Here is an 8,710-nt window from a genome sequence, read left to right on the forward strand (position 1 = left end):
TGCAGGTAGTTTGCCACCTGGAAGCCAGTGAGTCCCTAGCCAAACTGGTGATATGAAGCATCTTGATGGGTATCTGATGTGACTATCACACTATTCCATATACAGCTACAGAGTTCTCGATTTTGATAGAATTGACGGTTTCAAAAAAAAGTCAGTGAAAGTTCTATTGAAAAAAGAATATCCATGCAGAGACTTGCACCAAACTAACAAAACATTTAAACTGCAACTCAGTTATTTCGGTTCCAGCTACCAGGTTGACTAGCCTGCAATGACAGTTGCTAACTGCAGTGTTACTCTGAATCATTGCATTCTGGCTTAGAGCACATAGGCTTGTACTTTAACAGTGCACAGTTAAAATTATGAATTAACTTGTGGTTTCCAGTTGCCTGAAATCTTATAAACTTACATGCAAAAATCAACATGGAGAATGTTGAAAGTTAATCAGTGACCAGGCAGTGCCACAATTAAGGCTGTATAACTTTAACTCCGCCTTCTTATGCATATGCATTATGATACATTGCCAAATCCATAGCTGATGTATATTGGCTGTTAATTTTAATGGTAACAGCCTATGGTTTAGTGGCCCATAGAACGGAAGATCTGGCCCTCAGTCATTAATTACATGATTCACATACTGTGCTCCCAGGACAGCAAAATGGTCCAGCCATTCATGAACTGTATACAGGGAGATACCAGCAAGCCCCCCATTGCACCTCAGAAGTGTGCATCTTACACTGCTCAAGAACCCCTTGATCAGAGTAAGCTTATTAATTAGTTTGTGATACCATCAAAGGGTACAAGTATGCACTAGCCTTTGTAACCCACATAGACTTCCCACATTTCAAATCAAAAACACTCTGGCTTAGATAAAACATTAAAATAAGTTAAACTACAGAAAGATCCATTTTAAGTGATGTATAAGTGATATAGGCATAGAAGTTCAGAACTGGTTACAAAAAGAAATAAAAGATAAAATTGCAGTCTAATTCCTAAACTATTATTTTAAATTTGACTTAGTTTGATAAAAAAGTGTCTTACCCAAACCTGTGCTAACTGGCAAGCTTTTCCAGTTAGGACCACTACTCCCCTCCCCTGGTCAAATGTTTCTTTGTCTTCCAAAGATCTTGTTGACTTCAGTGCAGGTGAGAGAGGAGTGGTGAAATGGTGATGTCATTGTCTCTCATTTTATACTCTCCTCCAGACAGGACCGGCTCCAGGCACTAGCCCAGCAAGCAGCTGCTTGGGGTGGCCAATGGTGGGGGGCGGCACATCCGAGTCTTCGGTGGCAATTCAGTGGCAGGTCCCTCACTCCCTCTCAGTGTGAAGGACCAGCCCCTGAATTGCTGCCGAGGACTGAAACAGCAGCAGTAGAGCTGCAGATTGTGATCGTGGCTTTTTTTTTGCTGCTTGGGGCGGCAAAAACCCTGGAGCCAGCCCTGCCTCCAGATGCTCGAAATACCCTTGCTGTGTCATGGGGATTAGGCAGCCCTATGGTGTGGAGCAACTGTCTTTCATTGTGCACTGTAAATCTCTTGCTTACAATTCTCCTGCTGCTGAATGGCTTAACACCTGGCTGGGTGTTGATCACCCCTTTGTTTCCACTGCAGCCCTAGTCCCTGGGTGTTTCCTGGACTCAAACATGTTTCAGTAACAAACATAGCAAAATCTCAAAACTTCATATACAATGATGATACAGACATTTCAACAGGACAGCAATGGTCAACAGATTGACTTTTTCAATGATCCCTCACAAGGCATACTTTGCACAAGATTGATCATAATTTTTTTAAAGTGATGACTATAATACTGTAGACTATCACACCAATATATGCCAGCAAATTTGTAGTATTGCTCAGTGTTGTATACTTAATGCTGTGTGTTGTGTAAGGATGAGTTAATGAATACTTTACATATAAATAACTTCCAAAGACTCTTTATTCATAACAAATAGTTGGAGGCGCACTAGTCAGTCTTTAGATCATTATTCTCAATTACTTTTGGACACCTTTAACATGAAAGGCATTAATTAATATCAAATTCTATTCTGCAACGATACTGCATCTAATTAGTTTAGTGGACGCAATGGATGAACCTCATAACATTCAATAGGGTGCATGGCCTCAAAATGTGTCCCTGTGTGGGAACACAGGCAAGATCAAACTGTTCAAGTTAATAAAATCCATAAGGAAACAAGATAATAGAATGGCTGATGATCCAAATAACATCACAGTTGGCTTGCTGGCTTGGAAGTAGAGTTGCAGCAAAAGACCTTTGGTCTTATAGCAGATGGAAAAACTAGAGGAGGGTACATATTGAGAGGCAGCTATAGAAAAAGTAAATTCAGTTCTGGTTGTATAATTAGTGACATTACAAGTAAATCTAGGGAGATGAAGCCTGATTCTGCCCTCAGCTAGTTGAAAAATGCAGAATTTTTTGTGCAAATTTTTACAATAAAATTCTGTCTCTCTTATCTGGTTAAAATACAATACATGTTCTTCGTGGAAAGTTTCCTCCATTCAGTTTCCACTGAAGATGCTCAAGTGTAACCCTTCTGCCAGGTGAAGCCAGCAGCAACAAGGGCCAGGTTCAGTATCTAGGGGTTCCTTTTCAACAATACAACACAAAACCAGCTTGAGCCCCCACCCAGTGAGCTGGGACAATTACACACCACCCCCTGGGCGCCTCTAAGAGGCAATACTTCCCCTCTCACAAGCACAGAGTCTGTGTAGCAAAAACTTTTAATCAAAGGAGGGAATTATCTCAGCATTAATTTGGGAAAACACTGCAACTAGGGTTCATAAACACAAACTATGAGCAAAAGCCCCACCCCCAAGTAAGTTGAGCAGTATCCTGTTCCCCTCAGGATCTTAAGTCCAGCAACCCAAAAGTCCCTTTAATGTGCCCATCCCTTCTCTGCATCCCACTCACAGTTGTGTTCTTGGCCAGTGCAGCCCCAGAGTTCAGAGGTTCATCCACAGAGTTTGCCACCCTGTGTGGAAGGCAGGTGGGGGGTAAGGAGGCACCTTACATGCTGCACTGCTCAGGCATTTGCTCATCACCCCAACAGCTGATTGACATTCCTCTGCAGGGCTCTGCTCTGGCGCTCTTCACCAGCTTCTCTACTAGCCACTTGCCACACTTCTCCACTAGTCACCCTGCCGGCTGCTTGTCAAAATGTTTGCAGGGCTCCCCCACACTTAACACAGCTGTTAGTGATTTTAGCTGTTACTGGAAGAGCTTTACTGCTGGTGCACATTGGATAATCTCTTGCAATAGAGACAGTGTCTCAAAATAAGTCTAATAATGATTTCAGCTCTATAGCATGTAACAAGATTCTCAATTAAGCCTAAATTATCTATTTTATTAAAGAGAGAAAGGATCAAATCATATCTAAGACCCTTACACAAAACCAGGTATGCATACCGATACTCAGATATTCTCAAATCATTGGGTTTTGGAACCCACATCACATGCTTAGTGAGTGCTGTTGAGTTGAGGGTGAGTCCCTCCATTGGGGTATGCCAGGTACAGTTCTGCTGCCCTCAGTTCATACAACAAAGATAACAACTTTTAATTACTTCTGCCCCAATAACAAGGAGACTGGGGATCCAACACCAGCCACAAGTGATCATTTGGGCAAGCAATCCCATCATGCTGAGCACCTAGGCAGGGTGGGTGTGTCCATGCAAATAAGATCAGCTTCTGAAGTCTTTTTCCACAGCTCACCACTAGATGTCAGGGGAGATCTCATTCAAACTGTGCAAGCAAGCAGAACACACTGCCTTCCAGTAATGGGCTTCTAATTCTTCTCTATTGAGCACTGATGATGTTGCAGTTGGGTTGCTGCACTCAGTTCTGGGCACTGTTCTACAGGAAACATATTGATCAGACAAAGGATTCCACCTACTGATTTATCTGCAATTCCCTTTGCTTCCAGGGAAATTTGTAAATCCAGAAGATGCAGACTCCTTTCCAGAATGAAACATTCAGATGGCATCATTTGCTCCATGTAGGGATTAGACATTAAGAATAGTCATAGTTATCATAATTCATTATAATAAAAAATAGCGATGTTAAATCTCATGCTTCAGGTCTTAAGCAAATCTTTAACTAGTAGACACCAGGATGAGATCTGATGTAGAGGCAGATTATCTCACATTTGCCTATTGCTAGATTCTGACACCTTTCTCTGAAGCAGCTGGTACTGGCCACTGTCAGAGACAGATCCTGGACTAGATGGACCATTGGTCTGATCCAGTACAGCAATTCCTGTGTTTCTATAAAAGTAGGCAACAGAGGAGTGCTGGGAAATACTGTGTGACCTGAGTCAGGGTTCCAAAGATTTTTATCCTGGTCACATGATTAGGTCAGTGTCCATGGACTCCAGTGGCTGCTGTTAGATTGCCTATTCTGTGACCGTCATTACTGGAAGAAAGCTTGTGCAAACAGATGAGTCTTACTTTGTGCCCTAAAGGTAGCAAGTCTTGGTCTCCACTGGTTAATTGACAACCACTTGGAATTAAACAAGATGGTTATTTGTGTAAGGTTATACTAACAAGCAGATTTCTGCTTCTATCTCTGGCCATGTGGAAGGCTTGTCTCTCAGGACCTCAATTCAGAAATCTCTGAAAATGAAACACAGTATTAGCACCTTTATGTTCTTCCACAAAGAGAAAAGCTAGCGGACTTTTAAAGGAAACAACAGGGAATGAAGAGAACAAACTTAAAGTCTCCATGAGAGAGCACAGAGTGTGGGGCTCATGCTGGAACAATCATCATCGTAAATTACCTCACTTGAAAACATCCACCATTACAATCACAGAGCTATGTCTCACAGTCCCCGAAGACTACGCAGAATGGGTTTGAGATTAACTTCCCAGCAATATATCTTATTATTGTAGGCCATATCATCAATATTTAGAAGGTATTTAAAGTGCAGCCCTTCAATACATTATGAGATGGTTTTTGAAGATGAATGAGTCTTTTATGCTGTGCAGGGGGGAAATGTCAGGATTATAAAACTGTATAACTTGGTAATGCTGCATGAGAGCAGAGAACAAAATGATCATAACTGTAACGCTTACAGCAGGTGCCATTAAAAATGCCACATTCACCCCCAGACTCCTTTACTCAGGCTAGCGCCATTGGCGGAAAGTTACCACTGAGCAGGAAGGCCAGGCATCCATGTATGTCCCTGGGTCATAAGTGATGAATTAAGCCTTGTGTTGGCCCTCTGTACAGGAGTGACTTCCAGGTGTATCGCACCACTACCACTGTACCTGTTGGGCTCCTAGGGGTATCCGCTGTACTGATATTGGGGGTGTCATAGTATCTTTCCCCAATCTGAACCTTAGAGTCCAAAAGTTGGGGTACTAGCATGAATTCCTCTAAGCTTAATTACCTGCTTAGATCTGATAAGCTGCCACCAATCAGGAATTCCAGTGCCTGATACACTCTAGTCCCCCCAAAACCTTCCCTGGGGACCCCAAGACCCAAATTCCTTGAGTCTTACAACACAGGGGAATAAACCATTTCCCTCCCCTTCTCCTCCCCTCCAGGTGTTCCCTCCCTGGGCTCCTGGAGAGATATACAGATTCAAGCTCCATGAATCTAAAACAAAGAGATTCCACCCTTCTGCCTCCCTGTTAAGTACAGACTCAATTCCCTTGAGTCTCAACAAGGGGAAAAAATCAGACAGGTCTTAAAAGCAAAACTTTTAATAAAAGAAAAAAAGAATAAAGAAAATCACTGTAAATTCAAGATGGAATATTACAGGGTCTGTCAGCTTCTAGAAACTGGAGAAAAAGCCTCCTCCAGCAGAAATACAATTTAAAATACTTCCTGCCAAATACACATTAGACCTCTACCAACCAGATACACATTTGCAAGGCAAAACCCAAAAAACACAAACAAAGACTTCCCTCCACCGAGATTTGAAAGTATCTTGTCTCCTGATTGGTCCCCTGGTCAGGTGTTTGGTTCCCTGTTTGTTAACTCTTTACAGGTAAAAGAGACATTAACTCTTAACTATCTGTTTATGATGGGGGCAGGCTCTACATGGTCTCAAGTGGGAATGCAAGCTGAGGGAGCAGAGGCAGGGAGCCTCTTTGCCTTTAGGTCCAGTGCAGGGGGCACGATGGACTCTCCAAAAGAGAGAGAGACTTGTCTCTGTAAAGTTCCCTTTGGGTGTCTCTCTTCCCTTGGTTGTGTCATTGCTTGAGTTTGGAACACCCCTACTCACTCTCCTTTCCATTTACCTCCTTAGCAGGAGCAGCTGGAGAAGTCAGTGGGAGTCACGTCAGCAGGGCCGGCTCCAGCATTTTTGCTGCCCCAAGCGGCAAAAAAACAAAATAAAGGTTGCAATCGGCGGCACTCCGGCGGCAGCTCTACTGCTGTTGCTTCACTCTTTGGCGGCAATTCGGCGGCAGGTCCTTTCCTCCGAGAGGGACTGAGGGCCCTACCGCCGAATTGCCACCAAAGACCCAGACATACCGCCCCTTTCTGTTGAGCAGCCCAAGAACATGCTTTCTGTACTGGTGCCTGGAGCTGGCCTTGCATGTAAGACATACAGGCTGCCTCTCTGCTTGGCAGCCACTGCAGCTGGGACTGGGGAAGTGCAGGGCCACCCAGAGGATTCAGGGACGCTGGGGCAAAGTGTGGGAGCTGCGGCACTTGTACTCACCTGGCAGTGGTCCGGGTCTTTGGCGGCATTTTGGTAACAGGGGGCCCTTCAGTCCTCTGCGTCTTCAGCAGCACTGAAGGGTCCCCTGCCGCCGAAATGCCACCGAAGACCCGGACTGCCGCCGGGCCAAGGCTCACGGGGCCCCTGTGGGGCCCGGGGTCTGGGGCAAATTGCCCCTCTTTCCCTCCCCCCCCCCGGGAAGTGGCAGTTGCCCAGAGCTGCTTGAGAAACTCCTGTGTGTGACTTAGTGGGAGGTGGACGGCCTGGAGCAGCTTCACATCACCTGCCTTCCCCACATCACTTCAGTTCTTGGTTTTCAGGCAGCGGCATCAGCTTCATTCTACCTCCTCCCCCCAACTTCCTGATCAGCTGAGCTGCTGGAAGCAGCACCTTAAGGCTGCTTGAGCCTGGGAAGGATTTGCTGCCCTAAGGACCAGCCTAGGGGAGTATGGCATTCTGGGGTGCAAGCCAGACCAGTGAGGGGCTGTGTTGCCCCTGCCCTGCAAACCTAGGTGTCTCATGCTGTAGCTCCTATGTGGGCCACTCACAAACTGCATGCAGTGTTTATGTATAACTGTAGCATTCCAGTCACACTCTGGCTCTGCACCAGCCTTGAGAGAGGTGGTTTATCTTTGTAATTTAGTTGAAAAGTATTTAATATTTGACTTAATTTCCTATGGGTTTATTTTTGAGAGTATAATGTGGCATAGGGAACACTGGGGCTGACTCAGAAGTTCTGGATAAACATTGGGCTTTGGTTGAGTGGTAGCTGCAGGAGTTCTCTGCCTCTTCAACCCCTGAGGCTGTGGCTCTCATCAAGGCTGCTTTGTGGTAGTTAATGTCCTAAATGTAGCCAGTCATATCGTAGCATTACAATGTGGCTATTACTGTGAAACATGACTGTAGGAATGTCACCTCTTTGCTCAGTAGCTCTGCTCTCTGGATCAAATCCTGCTCCCATTTACATTGATGTGAGATAGAGGTTACTCCACTAGCGTGTAAGCCCAAATCCAGATCCAAACAATGCAGCTTGGGCCCATTTCTGTAGCAGAAGAAGCCAGGACTTTGTTGCTCAGATGGCTTTCCTATCATGTTTCTCTATGGAAGGGCAATTTGGCACTGACTGAACCAAAAGCGTGGGATACAAATGACAGCATTTTGCTATGGGAGAGAACTCTCAAGGTGGCAGCACCACGTTATTATTTATTGATATTACAATAATGCGTGGGGACCACAGACAGGATCAGGATCCTGTTAGACTAGTCAGTGGATCTCAAACTTTTGTATTGGTGACTCACCCAGCCGGCCTCTGTGTAAAACATTTTTTATATTTAACGCTTTTAGAAATGCTGGAGGCGAAGTGGGATTTGCGGGTGGAGGCTGACAGCTCTCAACCCCCATGTAAGGGGTCACAACCCCCAGTTTGAGAACCTCTGTGCTTGGTGCTATACAGACATACAGTGAAAGATGATCCTTGCCCCACAGAACTTTCAAGTCCAATTCCAGACAAGATGTAAGCAGTGACTGGAACGAGTCAGGAGGGGGGTGGAGAAGAAGAGGCTGACAGGAAGATGCTACCCAGGCTAGGAGAGGGCACAATTTGTAGGCAGAGGGTATTTTTGTTTACTTGTTTGTGGAGACAGCTAGAGCACTTGGAGGCTTGTGATTGGCAGGTGGTGAGCTGGGTCTACAGCCAAAGAATGGGAGTGGGTGCAGATTGAGGTGCTCTTTCTCTGTGCAGCATGGAGACTCTGCAGAGGGGTGGGGGTGGTTCCCTGCATAGCTGCATGCTAGGTGGGGCCGGAGGCACGGATGGAGCAGGGAAGGGGCTGGAGGACACCTGTACTGCAGTCTAGCCAGAGGCGGCTCTAGGTACCAGCAAAGCAAGCAGCTGCTTGGGCAGCCCATTTGCAGGGGTGGCAGCTAGCGGGGATCGAGCCTGGGAGCTGAGAATGAACAGGGGGCCCTGGGAGCTGTAGTTCCTTGGTTAGCTCCCTGTCTATAGAGCCAGCCCTGGAGCAGGGAAAG

Source organism: Gopherus evgoodei, chromosome 1, assembly GCF_007399415.2.
Source record: "Gopherus evgoodei ecotype Sinaloan lineage chromosome 1, rGopEvg1_v1.p, whole genome shotgun sequence".
NCBI lineage: Eukaryota > Metazoa > Chordata > Testudines > Testudinidae > Gopherus > Gopherus evgoodei.